The sequence below is a fragment of the Chiloscyllium punctatum genome, chromosome 49 (assembly GCF_047496795.1).
Source record: "Chiloscyllium punctatum isolate Juve2018m chromosome 49, sChiPun1.3, whole genome shotgun sequence".
In the NCBI taxonomy this organism is placed as follows: Eukaryota; Metazoa; Chordata; class Chondrichthyes; order Orectolobiformes; family Hemiscylliidae; genus Chiloscyllium; species Chiloscyllium punctatum.
In genome coordinates, this window is record NC_092787.1 from 37,092,943 (window position 1) to 37,112,625 (window position 19,683).

Below are 19,683 nucleotides of genomic sequence, written 5' to 3' on the forward strand. Positions count from 1 at the left end.
GGGACAGGGAGAGACAGGTGAGAGACAGAGAGGGAGGGACAGAGAGGGAGGGACAAGAAGTGACAGGTGAGAGACAGAGAGGGAGGAACAGATGAGAGACAGGAGAGGGAGGGACAGGAGAGAGACAGAGAGGAGGGAGAGGGAGGGACAGGTGAGAGATAGAGAGGGAGGGATAGGTGAGAGAGAGAGAGGGATGCACAGGGAGGGACAGGTGAGGGAAAGAGAGGGATGGACAGGTGAGAGACAGAGGGAGGGACAGGGAGGTTCAGGTGAGAGACGGAGGGTGGGACAGGTGAGAGACAGAGAAGAAGGGACAGGTGAGAGACAGAGAGGGAGGGACAGGTAAGAGACAGAGAGGGGATGCACAGGGAGGGACAGGGAGGGATGGACAGGTGAGAGACAGGGAGGGTGGGACAGGGAGGGCCAGGTGAGAGACAGAGAGGGAGGGACAGGTGAGAGACAGAGAGGGAGGGACAGGGGAGAGACAGACAGGGAGGGACAGGTGAGAGACAGAGAGGGATGGACAGGGAGAGACAGGTGAGAGACAGAGAGGGAGGGACAGGTGAGAGACAGAGAGGGAGGGACAGGTGAGAGACAGAGAGGGATGCTCAGGGAGGGACAGGGAGGGATGGACAGGTGAGAGAAAGGGAGGGAGGGGACAGGTGAGAGACAGAGATGGAGGGACAGGTGAGAGACAGGGAGGGTGGGACAGGGAGGGCCAGGTGAGAGACAGAGAGGGAGGGACAGGAGGGGACAGGAGAGAGACAGAGAGGGAGGGACAGGGAGGGGACAGGTGAGAGACAGAGTGGGAGGGACAGGTGAGAGACAGAGTGGGAGGGACAGGTGAGAGACAGAGTGGGAGGGACAGGTGAGAGACAGAGAGGGAGGGGACAGGTGAGAGACGGAGAGGGATGGACAGGTGGGAGACCGAGAGGTAGGGACAGGTAAGAGACAGAGAGGGAGGGACAGGTAGGGACAGGTGAGAGACAGAGTGGGAGCGGCAGGGAGTGACAGGTGAGAGACAGAAAGGGAGGGACAGGTGAGAGAGAGAGAGAGAGGGGAGGGACAGGTGAGAGGCAGAGATGGAGGGACAGGGAGGGACAGGTGAGAGACAGAGATGGAGGGACAGGTGAGAGACAGGGAGGGTGGGACAGGGAGGGCCAGGTGAGAGACAGAGAGGGAGGGACAGGGAGGGACAGGAGAGAGACAGAGAGGGAGGGACAGGGAGGGACAGGTGAGAGACAGAGTGGGAGGGACAGGTGAGAGACAGAGTGGGAGGGACAGGTGAGAGACAGAGTGGGGAGGGACAGGTGAGAGACAGAGAGGGAGGGACAGGTGAGAGACGGAGAGGGATGGACAGGTGGGAGACCGAGAGGTAGGGACAGGTAAGAGACAGAGAGGGAGGGACAGGTAGGGACAGGTGAGAGACAGAGTGGGAGCGGCAGGGAGTGACAGGTGAGAGACAGAAAGGGAGGGACAGGTGAGAGAGAGAGAGAGGGAGGGACAGGTGAGAGACAGAGATGGAGGGACAGGTGAGAGACAGAGATGGAGGGACAGGTGAGAGACAGAGACGGAGGGACATAGAACATAGAACATAGAACAATACAGCACAGAACAGGCCCTTCGGCCTACGATGTTGTGCCGAACTTCTATCCTAGATTAAGCACTCATCCATGTACCTATCCAAATGCCGCTTAAAGGTCGCCAATGAATCTGACTCTACCACTCCCACGGGCAGCGCATTCCATGCCCCCACCACTCTCTGGGTAAAGAACCCACCCCTGACATCTCCCCTATACCTTCCACCCTTCACCTTAAATTTATGTCCCCATGTAACACACTGTTGTACCCGGGGAAAATGTTTCTGACTGTCTACTCTATCTATTCTCTGATCATCTTATAAACCTCTATCAAGTCACCCCTCATCCTTCGCCGTTCCAACGAGAAAAGGCCGAGAACTCTCAACCTATCCTCGTACGACCTACTCTCCATTCCAGGCAACATCCTGGTAAATCTTCTCTGCACCCTCTCCAAAGCTTCCACATCTTTCCTAAAGTGAGGCGACCAGAACTGCACACAGTACTCCAAATGTGGCCTAACCAAAGTCCTGTACAGCTGTAACATCACCTCACGACTCTTGAATTCAATCCCTCTGCTAATGAACGAAATGGACAGGGAGGGACAGGAGAGAGACTCAGAGGGAGGGACAGGAGAGAGACAGGTGAGAGGCAGGGAGGGAGGGACAGCCGAGAGGTCGGGAGGGACAGGAGAGAGGTCGAGAGGGAGGGACAGGTGAGAGATCGAGAGGGAGGGACAGGTGAGAGATCGAGAGGGAGGGACAGGTGAGAGACAGAGAGGGAGGGACAGAGAGGCACAGGTGAGAGACAGAGAGGGAGGGACAGGTGAGAGAAAGAGAGGGAGGGACAGGAGAGAGACAGGGAGGGTGGGACAGGGAGGGACAGGTGAGAGATAGGGAGGGACAGGTGAGAGATAGAGAGGGACAGGTGAAAGACAGAGAGGGAGGGACTCGTGAGAGACAGAGAGGGATGGACAGGTGAAAGACAGAGAGGGAGGGACCGGTGAGAGACAGAGAGGGAGGGACAGAGAGGGAGGGACAAGGAGTGACAGGTGAGAGACAGAGAGGGATGGACAGGTGAGAGACAGAGAGCGAGGGAGAGGGAGGGACAGGAGAGAGACAGAGAGGGATGCACAGGGAGGTTCAGGTGAGAGACGGAGGGTGGGACAGGTGAGAGACAGAGAAGAAAGGACAGGTGAGAGACAGAGAGGGAGGGACAGGTGAGAGACAGAGAGGGATGCTCAGGGAGGGACAGGGAGGGATGGACAGGTGAGAGAAAGGGAGGGAGGGACAGGTGAGAGACAGGGAGGGTGGGACAGGGAGGGCCAGGTGAGAGACAGAGAGGGAGGGACAGGGAGGGACAGGTGAGAGATCGAGAGGGAGGGACAGGTGAGAGACCGAGAGGGAGGGACAGGTGAGAGACAGAGAGGGAGCGACAGGGAGTGACAGGTGAGAGACAGGGAGGGAGGGACAGGGAGGAACAGGAGAGAGACAGAGAGGGAGGGACAAGGAGGGACAGGTGAGAGACAGAGAGGGAGGGACAAGAGAGAGACAGACAGGGAGGGACAGGTGAGAGACAGAGAGGGTGGGACAGGAGAGGGACAGGGAGGGACAGTTGAGAGATCGAGAGGGAGGGACAGGTGAGAGACAGAGAGGGAGGGACAGGTGAGAGACAGAGAGGGAGGGACAGGGAGGGACAGGTGAGAGAGACAGAGAGAGGGAGGGACAGGTGAGAGGCAGGGAGGGAGGGACAGGGAGAGACAGGAGAGATAGAGAGGGAGGGAGGGACAGATGAGAGATAGAGAGGGCGGGAGGGACAGGGAGGGACAGGTGAGAGACCGAGAGGGAGGAACAGGTGAGAGACCGAGAGGGAGGGACATGGAGGGACAGGTGAGAGACAGAGGCAGGGACAGGTCAGAGATAGGGAGGGACAGGGAGGGACAGGTGAGAGATAGAGAGGGACAGATGAAAGACAGAGAAGGAGGGACTTGTGAGAGACAGAGAGGGAGGGACAGGTGAGAGACAGAGAGGGAGGGACAGGGAGGGACAGGTAAGAGACGGAGAGGGAGGGCCAGGTGAGAGACAGAGAGGGAGGGACAGGGAGGGACAGAGAGGGAGGGACAAGGAGTGACAGGTGAGAGACAGAGAGGGAGGGACAGGTGAGAGACAGAGAGGGAGGGACAGGGAGAGACAGGTGAGAGACAGAGAGGAAGGGACAGGGAGTGACAGAGAGGGAGGGACAGGGAGGGACAGGTAAGAGACAGAGAGGGAGGGCCAGGTGAGAGACAGAGAGGGAGGGACAGGGAGGGACAGAGAGGGAGGGACAAGGAGTGACAGGTGAGAGACAGAGAGGGAGGGACAGGTGAGAGACAGAGAGGGAGGGACAGGGAGAGACAGGTGAGAGACAGAGAGGGAGGGACAGAGAGGGAGGGACAAGGAGTGACAGGTGAGAGACAGAGAGGGAGGGACAGGGAGGGACAGGTGAGAGACAGAGAGGGAGGGACAGGGAGGGACAGAGAGGGAGGGACAAGGAGTGACAGGTGAGAGACAGAGAGGGAGGAACAGATGGGAGACAGAGAGCGAGGGAGAGGGAGGGACAGGAGAGAGACAGAGAGGAGGGAGAGGGAGGGACAGGAGAGGGAGGGACAGGGAGGAACAGGTGAGAGATAGAGAGGGAGGGATAGGTGAGAGAGAGAGAGGGATGCACAGGGAGGGACAGGTGAGGGACAGAGAGGGATGGACAGGTGAGAGACAGAGGGAGGGACAGGGAGGTTCAGGTGAGAGACGGAGGGTGGGACAGGTGAGAGACAGAGAAGAAGGGACAGGTGAGAGACAGAGAGGGAGGGACAGGTAAGAGACAGAGAGGGATGCACAGGGAGGGACAGGGAGGGATGGACAGGTGAGAGAAAGGGAGGGAGGGACAGGTGAGAGACAGGGAGGGTGGGACAGGGAGGGCCAGGTGAGAGACAGAGAGGGAGGGACAGGGAGGGCCAGGTGAGAGACCGAGAGGGAGGGACAGGGGAGAGACCGAGAGGGAGGGACAGGTGAGAGACAGAGAGGGAGCGACAGGGAGTGACAGGTGAGAGACAGGGAGGGAGGGACAGGTGACAGAGAGAGACAGAGGGAGGGACAGGTGAGAGGCAGGGAGGGAGGGACAGGGAGGGACAGGTGAGAGGTCGGGAGGGACAGGTGAGAGATCGAGAGGGAGGGACAGGTGAGAGACAGGGAGGGAGGGACAGGTGAGAGAGAGAGACAGAGGGAGGGACAAGTGAGAGACAGGGAGGGAGGGACAGGGAGAGACAGGAGAGATAGAGAGGGAGGGAGGGACAGGTGAGAGATAGAGAGGGCGGGAGGGACAGGGAGGGACAGGTGAGAGACCGAGAGGGAGGAACAGGTGAGAGACCGAGAGGGAGGGACAGGTGAGAGACAGAGAGGGAGCAACAGGGAGTGACAGGTGAGAGACAGGGAGGGAGAGACAGGTGAGAGAGAGAGAGAGGGAGGGACAGTTGAGAGGCAGGGAGGGAGAGACAGGGAGGGACAGGTGAGAGGTCGGGAGGGACAGGTATGAGATCGAGAGGGAGGGACAGGTGAGAGACAGAGAGGGAGCAACAGGGAGGGACAGGTGAGAGACAGAGAAGAAGGGACAGGTGAGAGTCAGAGAGGGAGGGACAGGTGTGAGACGGAGAGGGAGGGACAGGTGTGAGACGGAGAGGGATGGACAGGAGAGAGACAGAGAGGGAAGAACAGGGGAGAGACAGAGACGGAGGGACAGGAGAGAGACAGACAGGGACAGGTGAGAGACAGAGAGGGTGGGACAGGAGAGGGACAGGGAGGGACAGGTGAGAGACAGAGAGCGAGGGACAGGTGAGAGACCGAGAGGGTGGGACAGGTGAGAGACAGAGAGGATTGGACAGGTGAGAGACAGAGTGGGAGGGACCGGTGAGAGACAGAGAGGGAGGGACCGGTGAGAGACAGATAGGGAGGGACAGAGAGGGAGGGACAAGGAGTGACAGGTGAGAGACAGAGAGGGATGGACAGGTGAGAGAGAGAGAGAGGGATGGACAGGTGAGAGACAGAGAGGGATGCACAGGGAGGTTCAGGGTAGAGACGGAGGGTGGGACAGGTGAGAGACAGAGAAGAAAGGACAGATGAGAGACAGAGAGGGAGGGACAGGTGAGAGACAGAGAGGGATGCTCAGGGAGGGACAGGGAGGGATGGACAGGTGAGAGAAAGGGAGGGAGGGACAGGTGAGAGACAGGGAGGGTGGGACAGGGAGGGCCAGGTGAGAGACAGAGAGGGAGGGACAGGGAGGGACAGGAGAGAGACAGAGAGGGAGGGACAGGGAGGGACAGGTGAGAGACAGAGTGGGAGGGACAGGTGAGAGACAGAGAGGGAGGGACAGGTGAGAGACGGAGAGGGATGGACAGGTGGGAGACCGAGAGGTAGGGACAGGTAAGAGACAGAGAGGGAGGGACAGGTAGGGACAGGTGAGAGACAGAGTGGGAGCGACAGGGAGTGACAGGTGAGAGACAGGGAGGGAGGGACAGGTGAGAGAGAGAGACAGAGGGAGGGACAGGTGAGAGGCAGGGAGGGAGGGACAGGGAGGGACAGGTGAGAGGTCGGGAGGGACAGGTGAGAGATCGAGAGGGAGGGACAGGTGAGAGACAGGGAGGGAGGGAGGGACAGGTGAGAGAGAGAGACAGAGGGAGGGACAAGTGAGAGACAGGGAGGGAGGGACAGGGAGAGACAGGAGAGATAGAGAGGGAGGGAGGGACAGGTGAGAGATAGAGAGGGCGGGAGGGACAGGTGAGAGGCCGAGAGGGAGGAACAGGTGAGAGACCGAGAGGGAGGGACAGGTGAGAGACAGAGAGGGAGCAACAGGGAGTGACAGGTGAGAGACAGGGAGGGAGAGACAGGTGAGAGAGAGAGAGAGGGAGGGACAGTTGAGAGGCAGGGAGGGAGAGACAGGGAGGGACAGGTGAGAGGTCGGGAGGGACAGGTATGAGATCGAGAGGGAGGGACAGGTGAGAGACAGAGAGGGAGCAACAGGGAGGGACAGGTGAGAGACAGAGAAGAAGGGACAGGTGAGAGTCAGAGAGGGAGGGACAGGTGTGAGACGGAGAGGGAGGGACAGGTGTGAGACGGAGAGGGATGGACAGGGAGTGACAGGTGAGAGACAGGGAGGGAGGGACAGGTGAGAGAGAGAGACAGAGGGAGGGACAGGTGAGAGGCAGGGAGGGAGGGACAGGGAGGGACAGGTGAGAGGTCGGGAGGGACAGGTGAGAGATCGAGAGGGAGGGACAGGTGAGAGACAGGGAGGGAGGGAGGGACAGGTGAGAGAGAGAGACAGAGGGAGGGACAAGTGAGAGACAGGGAGGGAGGGACAGGGAGAGACAGGAGAGATAGAGAGGGAGGGAGGGACAGGTGAGAGATAGAGAGGGCGGGAGGGACAGGTGAGAGACCGAGAGGGAGGAACAGGTGAGAGACCGAGAGGGAGGGACAGGTGAGAGACAGAGAGGGAGCAACAGGGAGTGACAGGTGAGAGACAGGGAGGGAGAGACAGGTGAGAGAGAGAGAGAGGGAGGGACAGTTGAGAGGCAGGGAGGGAGAGACAGGGAGGGACAGGTGAGAGGTCGGGAGGGACAGGTATGAGATCGAGAGGGAGGGACAGGTGAGAGACAGAGAGGGAGGGACAGGTGTGAGACGGAGAGGGAGGGACAGGTGTGAGACGGAGAGGGATGGACAGGAGAGAGACAGAGAGGGAAGAACAGGGGAGAGACAGAGACGGAGGGACAGGAGAGATACAGAGAGGGAGGGACAAGGAGGGACAGGTGAGAGACAGAGAGGGAGGGTCAAGGGAGAGACAGAGACAGAGGGACAAGAGAGAGACAGACAGGGAGGGACAGGTGAGAGACAGAGAGGGTGGGACAGGAGAGGGACAGGGAGGGACAGGTGAGAGACAGAGAGGGTGGGACAGGAGAGAGACCGAGAGGGTGGGACAGGAGAGAGACCGAGAGGGTGGGACAGGTGAGAGACAGAGAGGATTGGACAGGTGAGAGACAGAGTGGGAGGGACAGGGGAGAGACAGAGAGGGAGGGACAGGTGAGAGACAGAGAGGGAGGGACAGGGAGGAACAGGTGAGAGACAGAGAGGGGGGGACAGGTGAGAGACAGAGAGGGAGGGACAGGGAGGAACAGGTGAGAGACAGAGAGGTATGGACAGGGAGGGACAGGTGAGAAACAGAGAGGATTGTACAGGTGAGAGACAGAGAGGGAGGGACAGGAGAGAGACAGAGAGGGAGGGACAAGGAGGAACAGGTGAGGGACAGAGAGGGAGGGAGAGGAGAGAGACAGAGAGGGAGGGAGAGGAGAGAGTCAGAGAGGGAGGGACAGGTGAGAGACAGAGAGGGAGGGACAGGAGAGAGACAGAGAGGGAGGGAGAGGAGAGAGTCAGAGAGGGAGGGACAGGTGAGAGACAGAGAGGGAGGGACAGGTAGGGACAGGTGAGAGACAGAGAGGGAGGGACAGGTAGGGACAGGTGAGAGACAGAGAGGGAGCGGCAGGGAGGGACAGGTGAGAGACAGGGAGGGAGGGACACTTGAGAGACAGAAAGGGAGGGACAGGTGAGAGAGAGAGAGAGAGGGAGGGACAGGTGAGAGAGAGAGAGAGAGGGAGGGACAGGTGAGAGGCAGGGAGGGAGGGACAGGGAGGGACAGGTGAGAGGTCGGGAGGGATAGGTGAGAGATCGAGAGGGTGGGACAGGTGAGAGATCGAGAGGGAGGGACAAGTGAGTGACAGGGAGGGAGGGACAGGGAGAGACAGGAGAGATAGAGAGGTAGGGAGGGACAGGTGAGAGATAGAGATGGAGGGACAGGTGAGAGACAGAGAGGGAGAGACAGGTGAGAGACAGAGAGGGATGCACAGGGAGGGACAGGGAGGGATGGACAGGTGAGAGACAGGGAGGGAGGGACGGGGAGGGATGGACAGGTGAGAGACAGGGAGGGAGGGACAGGGAGGGACAGGTGAGAGACAGAGAGGGAGGGACAGGTGAGAGACAGAGAGGGAGGGACAGGGAGGTTCAGGTGAGAGACAGGGAGGGTGGGACAGGGAGGGACAGGTGAGAGACAGAGAAGAAGGGACAGGTGAGAGTCAGAGAGGGAGGGACAGGTGTGAGACGGAGAGGGAGGGACAGGTGTGAGATGGAGAGGGATGGACAGGAGAGAGACAGAGAGGGAGGGACAGGAAAGAGACAGAGAGGGAGGGACAAGGAGGAACGGGGGGAACAGGAGAGAGACAGAGAGGGAGGGACAAGGAGGGACAGGTGAGAGACAGAGAGGGAGGGTCAAGGGAGAGACAGAGACGGAGGGACAGGAGAGAGACAGACAGGGAGGGACAGGTGAGAGACAGAGAGGGAGGGACTGGGAGGGACAGGTGTGAGACAGAGAGGGAGGGACAGGTGAGAGACGGAGAGGGATGGACAGGGAGGGACAAGGGAGGGACAGGTGAGAGACAGCGAGGGAGGGACAGGTGAGAGACAGAGAGGGAGGGACAGGTGAGAGACAGAGAGGGAGGGACAGGGAGGCACAGGTGTGAGACAGAGAGGGAGGGACAGGTGAGAGACAGAGAGGGAGGGACAGGTGAGAGACAGAGAGGGAGGGACAGGGAGGAACAGGTGAGAGACAGAGAGGTATGGACAGGGAGGGACAGGTGAGAAACAGAGGATTGTACAGGTGAGAGACAGAGAGGGAGGGACAGGAGAGAGACAGAGAGGGAGGGACAAGGAGGAACAGGTGAGGGACAGAGAGGGAGGGAGAGGAGAGAGACAGAGAGGGAGGGAGAGGAGAGAGACAGAGAGGGAGGGAGAGGAGAGAGACAGAGAGGGAGGGACAGGTGAGAGACAGAGAGGGAGGGAGAGGAGAGAGTCAGAGAGGGAGGGACAGGTGAGAGACAGAGAGGGAGGGACAGGGAGGGACAGGTGGGAGACAGAGAGGGAGCGGCAGGGAGGGACAGGTGAGAGACAGGGAGGGAGGGACAGGTGAGAGACAGGGAGGGAGGGACACTTGAGAGACAGAAAGGGAGGGACAGGTGCGAGAGAGAGGGAGGGACAGGTGAGAGGCAGGGAGGGAGGGACAGGGAGGGACAGGTGAGAGGTCGGGAGGGATAGGTGAGAGATCGAGAGGGTGGGACAGGTGAGAGATCGAGAGGGAGGGACAAGTGAGTGACAGGGAGGGAGGGACAGGGAGAGACAGGAGAGATAGAGAGGTAGGGAGGGACAGGTGAGAGACAGAGAGGGAGGGACAGGTGAGAGACAGAGAGGGAGGGACAGGTGAGAGACAGAGAGGGAGGGACAGGTGAGAGACAGAGAGGGAGGGACAGGTGAGAGACAGAGATGGAGGGACAGGTGAGCGATAGAGATGGAGGGACAGGAGAGAGACAGAGAGGGAGGGACAGGAGAGAGACAGAGAGTGAGGGACAGGGAGGGACAGGTGAGAGACAGGGAGGGTGGCACAGGAGAGAGACAGAGAGTGAGGGACAGGGAGGGACAGGTGAGAGACAGGGAGGGTGGCACAGGAGAGAGACAGGGAGGGAGGGACAGGTGAGAGACAGAGAGGGAGGGACAGGTGAGAGAGAGCGAGAGGGATGGACAGGGAGGGACAGGTGAGAGGCAGGGAGGGACAGGTGAGAGATCGAGAGGGAGGGACAGGTGAGAGATCGAGAGGGAGGGACAAGTGAGAGATCGAGAGGGAGGGACAGGGAGAGACAGGAGAGATAGAGAGGGAGGGACAGGGAGGGACAGGTGAGAGACACAGAGGGAGGGACAGAGCGGGACAGGTGAGAGACAGAGAGGGAGGGGCAGGTGAGAGACAGAGAGGGAGGGACAGGTGAGAGACAGACAGGGAGGGACAAGAGAGAGACAGAGAGGGAGGGACAGGGTGGCACGGGTGAGAGACAGAGAGGGAGGGGCAGGTGAGCGATATAGGGGGAGGGAAGGGAGGGACAGGTGAGAGACAGAGGGAGGGACAGGTGAGAGACAGAGACAGAGAGGGAGGGACTGGGAGGGACAGGTGAGAGACACAGAGGGAGAGACAGAGAGGGAGGGGCAGGTGAGCGATATAGGGGGAGGGAAGGGAGGGACAGGTGAGAGACAGAGGGAGGGACAGGTGAGAGACAGAGGGAGAGACAGGGAGGGACAGGTGAGAGACAGAGAGGGAGGGAGAGGTGAGAGAAAGCGAGGGAAGGAGAGGGAGGGACAGGAGAGAGACAGAGAGGGAGGGAGAGGGTGGGACAGGAGAGAGACGGACAGGGAGGGACAGGTGAGAGAGAGAGAGGGGGATGCACAGGGAGGGACAGGTGAGGGACAGAGAGGGATGGACAGGTGAGAGACAGAGAGGGAGGGACAGGGAGGGACAGAGAGGGAGGGACAGGGAGGGACAGGTGAGAGACAGAGAGGATTGGACAGGTGAGATGCAGAGTGGGAGGGACAGGTGAGAGACAGAGAGGGATGCACAGGGAGGGACAGGAAGGGATGGACAGGGAGGGACAGGTGAGAAACAGAGAGGATTGGACAGGTGAGATGCAGAGTGGGAGGGACAGGTGAGAGACAGAGAGGGATGGACAGGAGAGAGACAGAGAGGGAGGTTCAGGTGAGAGACAGAGAGGAATGGACAGGTGAGAGACAGAGAGGGAGGGACAGGGAGGGACATGTGAGAGACAGAGAGGGAGGGACCGGGAGAGACAGGTGAGAGCCAGAGAGGGAGGGACAGGTGAGAGCCAGAGAGGGCGGGGCAGGTGAGAGACAGAGAGGGAGGGACAGGTGAGCGATATAGGGGGAGGGAAGGGAGGGGCAGGTGAGAGACAGAGAGGGAGGGACAGGTGAGAGACAGAGAGGGAGGGACAGGTGAGAGACTAAGAGGAAGGGACAGAGAGGTACAGGTGAGAGACGGAAAGGGAGGGACAGGTGAGAGCGAGGGAGGGACAGGACAGAGACAGAGAGGGAGGGACAGGGAGGGTCAGGTGAGAGACAGAGAGGGAGGGAGAGGTGAGAGAAAGAGAGGGAGGGACAGGTGAGAGAAAGGGAGGGTGGGACAGTTGAGAGACAGGGAGGGTGGGACAGGAAGGGGCAGGTGAGAAACAGAGAGGGTGGGACAGGTGAGAGACAGAGAGGGAGGGACAGGGAGGAACAGGTGAGAGACAGAGAGGGAGGGACAGGTGAGAGACAGAGAGGGAGGGACAGGGAGGAACAGGTGAGAGACAGAGAGGTATGGACAGGGAGGGACAGGTGAGAAACAGAGAGGATTGTACAGGTGAGAGACAGAGAGGGAGGGACAGGAGAGAGACAGAGAGGGAGGGACAAGGAGGAACAGGTGAGGGACAGAGAGGGAGGGAGAGGAGAGAGACAGAGAGGGAGGGAGAGGAGAGAGTCAGAGTGGGAGGGACAGGTGAGAGACAGAGAGGGAGGGACAGGAGAGAGACAGAGAGGGAGGGACAGGAGAGAGACAGAGAGGGAGGGAGAGGAGAGAGTCAGAGAGGGAGGGACAGGTGAGAGACAGAGAGGGAGGGACAGGTAGGGACAGGTGAGAGACAGAGAGGGAGGGACAGGTAGGGACAGGTGAGAGACAGAGAGGGAGCGGCAGGGAGGGACAGGTGAGAGACAGGGAGGGAGGGACACTTGAGAGACAGAAAGGGAGGGACAGGTGAGAGAGAGAGAGAGAGGGAGGGACAGGTAAGAGACGGAGAGGGAGGGCCAGGTGAGAGACAGAGAGGGAGGGACAGGGAGGGACAGAGAGGGAGGGACAAGGAGTGACAGGTGAGAGACAGAGAGGGAGGGACAGGTGAGAGACAGAGAGGGAGGGACAGGGAGGGCCAGGTGAGAGACAGAGAGGGAGGGACAGGGAGGGACAGAGAGGGAGGGACAAGGAGTGACAGGTGAGAGACAGAGAGGGAGGGACAGGTGAGAGACAGAGAGGGAGGGACAGGGAGAGACAGGTGAGAGACAGAGAGGGAGGGACAGGGAGGGACAGAGAGGGAGGGACAAGGAATGACAGGTGAGAGACAGAGAGGGAGGGACAGGGAGGGACAGGTGAGAGACAGAGAGGGAGGGACAGGGAGGGACAGAGAGGGAGGGACAAGGAGTGACAGGTGAGAGACAGAGAGGGAGGAACAGATGGGAGACAGAGAGCGAGGGAGAGGGAGGGACAGGAGAGAGACAGAGAGGAGGGAGAGGGAGGGACAGGAGAGGGAGGGACAGGGAGGAACAGGTGAGAGATAGAGAGGGAGGGATAGGTGAGAGAGAGAGAGGGATGCACAGGGAGGGACAGGTGAGGGACAGAGAGGGATGGACAGGTGAGAGACAGAGGGAGGGACAGGGAGGTTCAGGTGAGAGACGGAGGGTGGGACAGGTGAGAGACAGAGAAGAAGGGACAGGTGAGAGACAGAGAGGGAGGGACAGGTAAGAGACAGAGAGGGATGCACAGGGAGGGACAGGGAGGGATGGACAGGTGAGAGAAAGGGAGGGAGGGACAGGTGAGAGACAGGGATGGTGGGACAGGGAGGGCCAGGTGAGAGACAGAGAGGGAGGGACAGGGAGGGCCAGGTGAGAGACCGAGAGGGAGGGACAGGGGAGAGACAGAGAGGGAGCAACAGGGAGTGACAGGTGAGAGACAGGGAGGGAGGGACAGGTGAGAGAGAGAGACAGAGGGAGGGACAGGTGAGAGGCAGGGAGGGACAGGGAGGGACAGGTGAGAGGTCGGGAGGGACAGGTGAGAGATCGAGAGGGAGGGACAGGTGAGAGACAGGGAGGGAGGGACAGGTGAGAGAGAGAGACAGAGGGAGGGACAAGTGAGAGACAGGGAGGGAGGGACAGGGAGAGACAGGAGAGATAGAGAGGGAGGGAGGGACAGGTGAGAGATAGAGAGGGCGGGAGGGACAGGGAGGGACAGGTGAGAGACCGAGAGGGAGGAACAGGTGAGAGACCGAGAGGGAGGGACAGGTGAGAGACAGAGAGGGAGCAACAGGGAGTGACAGGTGAGAGACAGGGAGGGAGAGACAGGTGAGAGAGAGACAGAGGGAGGGACAGTTGAGAGGCAGGGAGGGAGGGACAGGGAGGGACAGGTGAGAGGTCGGGAGGGACAGGTATGAGATCGAGAGGGAGGGACAGGTGAGAGACAGAGAGGGAGCAACAGGGAGGGACAGGTGAGAGACAGAGAAGAAGGGACAGGTGAGAGTCAGAGAGGGAGGGACAGGTGTGAGACGGAGAGGGAGGGACAGGTGTGAGACGGAGAGGGAGGGACAGGTGTGAGACGGAGAGGGATGGACAGGAGAGAGACAGAGAGGGAAGAACAGGGGAGAGACAGAGACGGAGGGACAGGAGAGAGACAGAGAGGGAGGGACAAGAAGGGACAGGTGAGAGACAGAGAGGGAGGGTCAAGGGAGAGACAGAGATGGAGGGACAAGAGAGAGACAGACAGGGAGGGACAGGTGAGAGACAGAGAGGGTGGGACAGGAGAGGGACAGGGAGGGACAGGTGAGAGACAGAGAGCGAGGGACAGGTGAGAGACCGAGAGGGTGGGACAGGTGAGAGACCGAGAGGGTGGGACAGGTGAGAGACAGAGAGGATTGGACAGGTGAGAGACAGAGTGGGAGGGACAGGGGAGAGACAGAGAGGGAGGGACAGGTGAGAGACAGAGAGGGAGGGACAGGGAGGAACAGGTGAGAGACAGAGAGGGGGGGACAGGTGAGAGACAGAGAGGGAGGGACAGGGAGGAACAGGTGAGAGACAGAGAGGTATAGACAGGGAGGGACAAGTGAGAAACAGAGAGGATTGTACAGGTGAGAGACAGAGAGGGAGGGACAGGAGAGAGACAGAGAGGGAGGGACAAGGAGGAACAGGTGAGGGACAGAGAGGGAGGGAGAGGAGAGAGACAGAGAGGGAGGGAGAGGAGAGAGACAGAGAGGGAGGGAGAGGAGAGAGTCAGAGAGGGAGGGACAGGTGAGAGACAGAGAGGGAGGGACAGGAGAGAGACAGAGAGGGAGGGAGAGGAGAGAGTCAGAGAGGGAGGGACAGGTGAGAGACAGAGAGGGAGGGACAGGTAGGGACAGGTGAGAGACAGAGAGGGAGGGACAGGTAGGGACAGGTGAGAGACAGAGAGGGAGCGGCAGGGAAGGACAGGTGAGAGACAGGGAGGGAGGGACACTTGAGAGACAGAAAGGGAGGGACAGGTGAGAGAGAGAGAGAGAGAGGGAGGGGCAGGTGAGAGAGAGAGAGAGAGAGGGAGGGACAGGTGAGAGGCAGGGAGGGAGGGACAGGGAGGGACAGGTGAGAGGTCGGGAGGGATAGGTGAGAGATCGAGAGGGTGGGACAGGTGAGAGATCGAGAGGGAGGGACAAGTGAGTGACACGGAGGGAGGGACAGGGAGAGACAGGAGTGATAGAGAGGTAGGGAGGGACAGGTGAGAGATAGAGATGGAGGGGCAGGTGAGAGACAGAGAGGGAGGGACAGGTGAGAGACAGAGAGGGATGCACAGGGAGGGACAGGGAGGGATGGACAGGTGAGAGAAAGGGAGGGCCAGGTGAGAGACAGAGAGGGAGGGACAGGGAGGGATGGACAGGTGAGAGACAGGGAGGGAGGGACGGGGAGGGATGGACAGGTGAGAGACAGGGAGGGAGGGACAGGGAGGGACAGGTGAGAGACAGAGAGGGAGGGACAGGTGAGAGACAGAGAGGGAGGGACAGGGAGGTTCAGGTGAGAGACAGGGAGGGTGGGACAGGGAGGGACAGGTGAGAGACAGAGAAGAAGGGACAGGTGAGAGTCAGAGAGGGAGGGACAGGTGTGAGACGGAGAGGGAGGGACAGGTGTGAGACGGAGAGGGATGGACAGGAGAGAGACAGAGAGGGAGGGACAGGAAAGAGACAGAGAGGGAGGGACAAGGAGGAACAGGGGGGAACAGGAGAGAGACAGAGAGGGAGGGACAAGGAGGGACAGGTGAGAGACAGAGAGGGAGGGTCAAGGGAGAGACAGAGACGGAGGGACAGGAGAGAGACAGACAGGGAGGGACAGGTGAGAGACAGAGAGGGAGGGACTGGGAGGGACAGGTGTGAGACAGAGGGAGGGACAGGTGAGAGACGGAGAGGGATGGACAGGGAGGGACAAGGGAGGGACAGGTGAGAGACAGCGAGGGAGGGACAGGTGAGAGACAGAGAGGGAGGGACAGGTGAGAGACAGAGAGGGAGGGACAGGGAGGCACAGGTGTGAGACAGAGAGGGAGGGACAGGTGAGAGACAGAGAGGGAGGGACAGGTGAGAGACAGAGAGGGAGGGACAGGGAGGAACAGGTGAGAGACAGAGAGGTATGGACAGGGAGGGACAGGTGAGAAACAGAGGATTGTACAGGTGAGAGACAGAGAGGGAGGGAGAGGAAAGAGACAGAGAGGGAGGGAGAGGTGAGAGACAGAGAGGGAGGGAGAGGAGAGAGACAGAGAGGGAGGGAGAGGAGAGAGACAGAGAGGGAGGGACAGGTGAGAGACAGAGAGGGAGGGAGAGGAGAGAGTCAGAGAGGGAGGGACAGGTGAGAGACAGAGAGGGAGGGACAGGGAGGGACAGGTGGGAGACAGAGAGGGAGCGGCAGGGAGGGACAGGTGAGAGACAGGGAGGGAGGGACAGGTGAGAGACAGGGAGGGAGGGACAGGTGAGAGAGAGAGGGAGGGACAGGTGAGAGGCAGGGAGGGAGGGAGAGGGAGGGACAGGAGAGAGACAGAGAGGAGGGAGAGGGAGGGACAGGAGAGGGAGGGACAGGGAGGGACAGGTGAGAGATAGAGAGGGAGGGATAGGTGAGAGAGAGAGAGGGATGCACAGGGAGGGACAGGTGAGGGACAGAGAGGGATGGACAGGTGAGAGACAGAGGGAGGGACAGGGAGGTTCAGGTGAGAGACGGAGGGTGGGACAGGTGAGAGACAGAGAAGAAGGGACAGGTGAGAGACAGAGAGGGAGGGACAGGTAAGAGACAGAGAGGGATGCACAGGGAGGGACAGGGAGGGACAGGGAGGGATGGACAGGTGAGAGAAAGGGAGGGAGGGACAGGTGAGAGACAGGGAGGGTGGGACAGGGAGGGCCAGGTGAGAGACAGAGAGGGAGGGACAGGGAGGGCCAGGTGAGAGACCGAGAGGGAGGGACAGGGGAGAGACAGAGAGGGAGCAACAGGGAGTGACAGGTGAGAGACAGGGAGGGAGGGACAGGGAGGGACAGGTGAGAGGTCGGGAGGGACAGGTGAGAGATCGAGAGGGAGGGACAGGTGAGAGACAGGGAGGGAGGGACAGGTGAGAGAGAGAGACAGAGGGAGGGACAAGTGAGAGACAGGGAGGGAGGGACAGGGAGAGACAGGAGAGATAGAGAGGGAGGGAGGGACAGGTGAGAGATAGAGAGGGCGGGAGGGACAGGGAGGGACAGGTGAGAGACCGAGAGGGAGGAACAGGTGAGAGACCGAGAGGGAGGGACAGGTGAGAGACAGAGAGGGAGCAACAGGGAGTGACAGGTGAGAGACAGGGAGGGAGAGACAGGTGAGAGAGAGACAGAGGGAGGGACAGTTGAGAGGCAGGGAGGGAGGGACAGGGAGGGACAGGTGAGAGGTCGGGAGGGACAGGTATGAGATCGAGAGGGAGGGACAGGTGAGAGACAGAGAGGGAGCAACAGGGAGGGACAGGTGAGAGACAGAGAAGAAGGGACAGGTGAGAGTCAGAGAGGGAGGGACAGGTGTGAGACGGAGAGGGAGGGACAGGTGTGAGACGGAGAGGGAGGGACAGGTGTGAGACGGAGAGGGAGGGACAGGTGTGAGACGGAGAGGGATGGACAGGAGAGAGACAGAGAGGGAAGAACAGGGGAGAGACAGAGACGGAGGGACAGGAGAGAGACAGAGAGGGAGGGACAAGGAGGGACAGGTGAGAGACAGAGAGGGAGGGTCAAGGGAGAGACAGAGATGGAGGGACAAGAGAGAGACAGACAGGGAGGGACAGGTGAGAGACAGAGAGGGTGGGACAGGAGAGGGACAGGGAGGGACAGGTGAGAGACAGAGAGCGAGGGACAGGTGAGAGACCGAGAGGGTGGGACAGGTGAGAGACCGAGAGGGTGGGACAGGTGAGAGACAGAGAGGATTGGACAGGTGAGAGACAGAGTGGGAGGGACAGGGGAGAGACAGAGAGGGAGGGACAGGTGAGAGACAGAGAGGGAGGGACAGGGAGGAACAGGTGAGAGACAGAGAGGGGGGGACAGGTGAGAGACAGAGAGGGAGGGACAGGGAGGAACAGGTGAGAGACAGAGAGGTATGGACAGGGAGGGACAAGTGAGAAACAGAGAGGATTGTACAGGTGAGAGACAGAGAGGGAGGGACAGGAGAGAGACAGAGAGGGAGGGACAAGGAGGAACAGGTGAGGGACAGAGAGGGAGGGAGAGGAGAGAGACAGAGAGGGAGGGAGAGGAGAGAGACAGAGAGGGAGGGAGAGGAGAGAGTCAGAGAGGGAGGGACAGGTGAGAGACAGAGAGGGAGGGACAGGAGAGAGACAGAGAGGGAGGGAGAGGAGAGAGTCAGAGAGGGAGGGACAGGTGAGAGACAGAGAGGGAGGGACAGGTAGGGACAGGTGAGAGACAGAGAGGGAGGGACAGGTAGGGACAGGTGAGAGACAGAGAGGGAGCGGCAGGGAAGGACAGGTGAGAGACAGGGAGGGAGGGACACTTGAGAGACAGAAAGGGTGGGACAGGTGAGAGAGAGAGAGAGAGAGGGAGGGACAGGTGAGAGAGAGAGAGAGAGGGAGGGACAGGTGAGAGGCAGGGAGGGAGGGACAGGGAGGGACAGGTGAGAGGTCGGGAGGGATAGGTGAGAGATCGAGAGGGTGGGACAGGTGAGAGATCGAGAGGGAGGGACAAGTGAGTGACACGGAGGGAGGGACAGGGAGAGACAGGAGAGATAGAGAGGTAGGGAGGGACAGGTGAGAGATAGAGATGGAGGGACAGGTGAGAGACAGAGAGGGAGGGACAGGTGAGAGACAGAGAGGGAGGGACAGGGAGGAACAGGTGAGAGACAGAGAGGTATGGACAGGGAGGGACAGGTGAGAAACAGAGGATTGTACAGGTGAGAGACAGAGAGGGAGGGAGAGGAAAGAGACAGAGAGGGAGGGAGAGGTGAGAGACAGAGAGGGAGGGAGAGGAAAGAGACAGAGAGGGAGGGAGAGGAGAGAGACAGAGAGGGAGGGACAGGTGAGAGACAGAGAGGGAGGGAGAGGAGAGAGTCAGAGAGGGAGGGACAGGTGAGAGACAGAGAGGGAGGGACAGGGAGGGACAGGTGGGAGACAGAGAGGGAGCGGCAGGGAGGGACAGGTGAGAGACAGGGAGGGAGGGACAGGTGAGAGACAGGGAGGGAGGGACAGGTGAGAGAGAGAGGGAGGGACAGGTGAGAGGCAGGGAGGGAGGGACAGGGACGGACAGGGAGGGACAGGTGAGAGGTCGGGAGGGATAGGTGAGAGATCGAGAGGGTGGGACAGGTGAGAGATCGAGAGGGAGGGACAAGTGAGTGACAGGGAGGGAGGGACAGGGAGAGACAGGAGAGATAGAGAGGTAGGGAGGGACAGGTGAGAGACAGAGAGGGAGGGACAGGTGAGAGACAGAGAGGGAGGGACAGGTGAGAGACAGAGATGGAGGGACAGGTGAGCGATAGAGATGGAGGGACAGGAGAGAGACAGAGAGGGAGGGACAGGAGAGAGACAGAGAGTGAGGGACAGGGAGGGACAGGTGAGAGACAGGGAGGGTGGCACAGGAGAGAGACAGAGAGTGAGGGACAGGGAGGGACAGGTGAGAGACAGGGAGGGTGGCACAGGAGAGAGACAGGGAGGGAGGGACAGGTGAGAGACAGAGAGGGAGGGACAGGTGAGAGAGAGCGAGAGGGATGGACAGGGAGGGACAGGTGAGAGGCAGGGAGGGACAGGTGAGAGATCGAGAGGGAGGGACAGGTGAGAGATCGAGAGGGAGGGACAAGTGAGAGATCGAGAGGGAGGGACAGGGAGAGACAGGAGAGATAGAGAGGGAGGGACAGGGAGGGACAGGTGAGAGACACAGAGGGAGGGACAG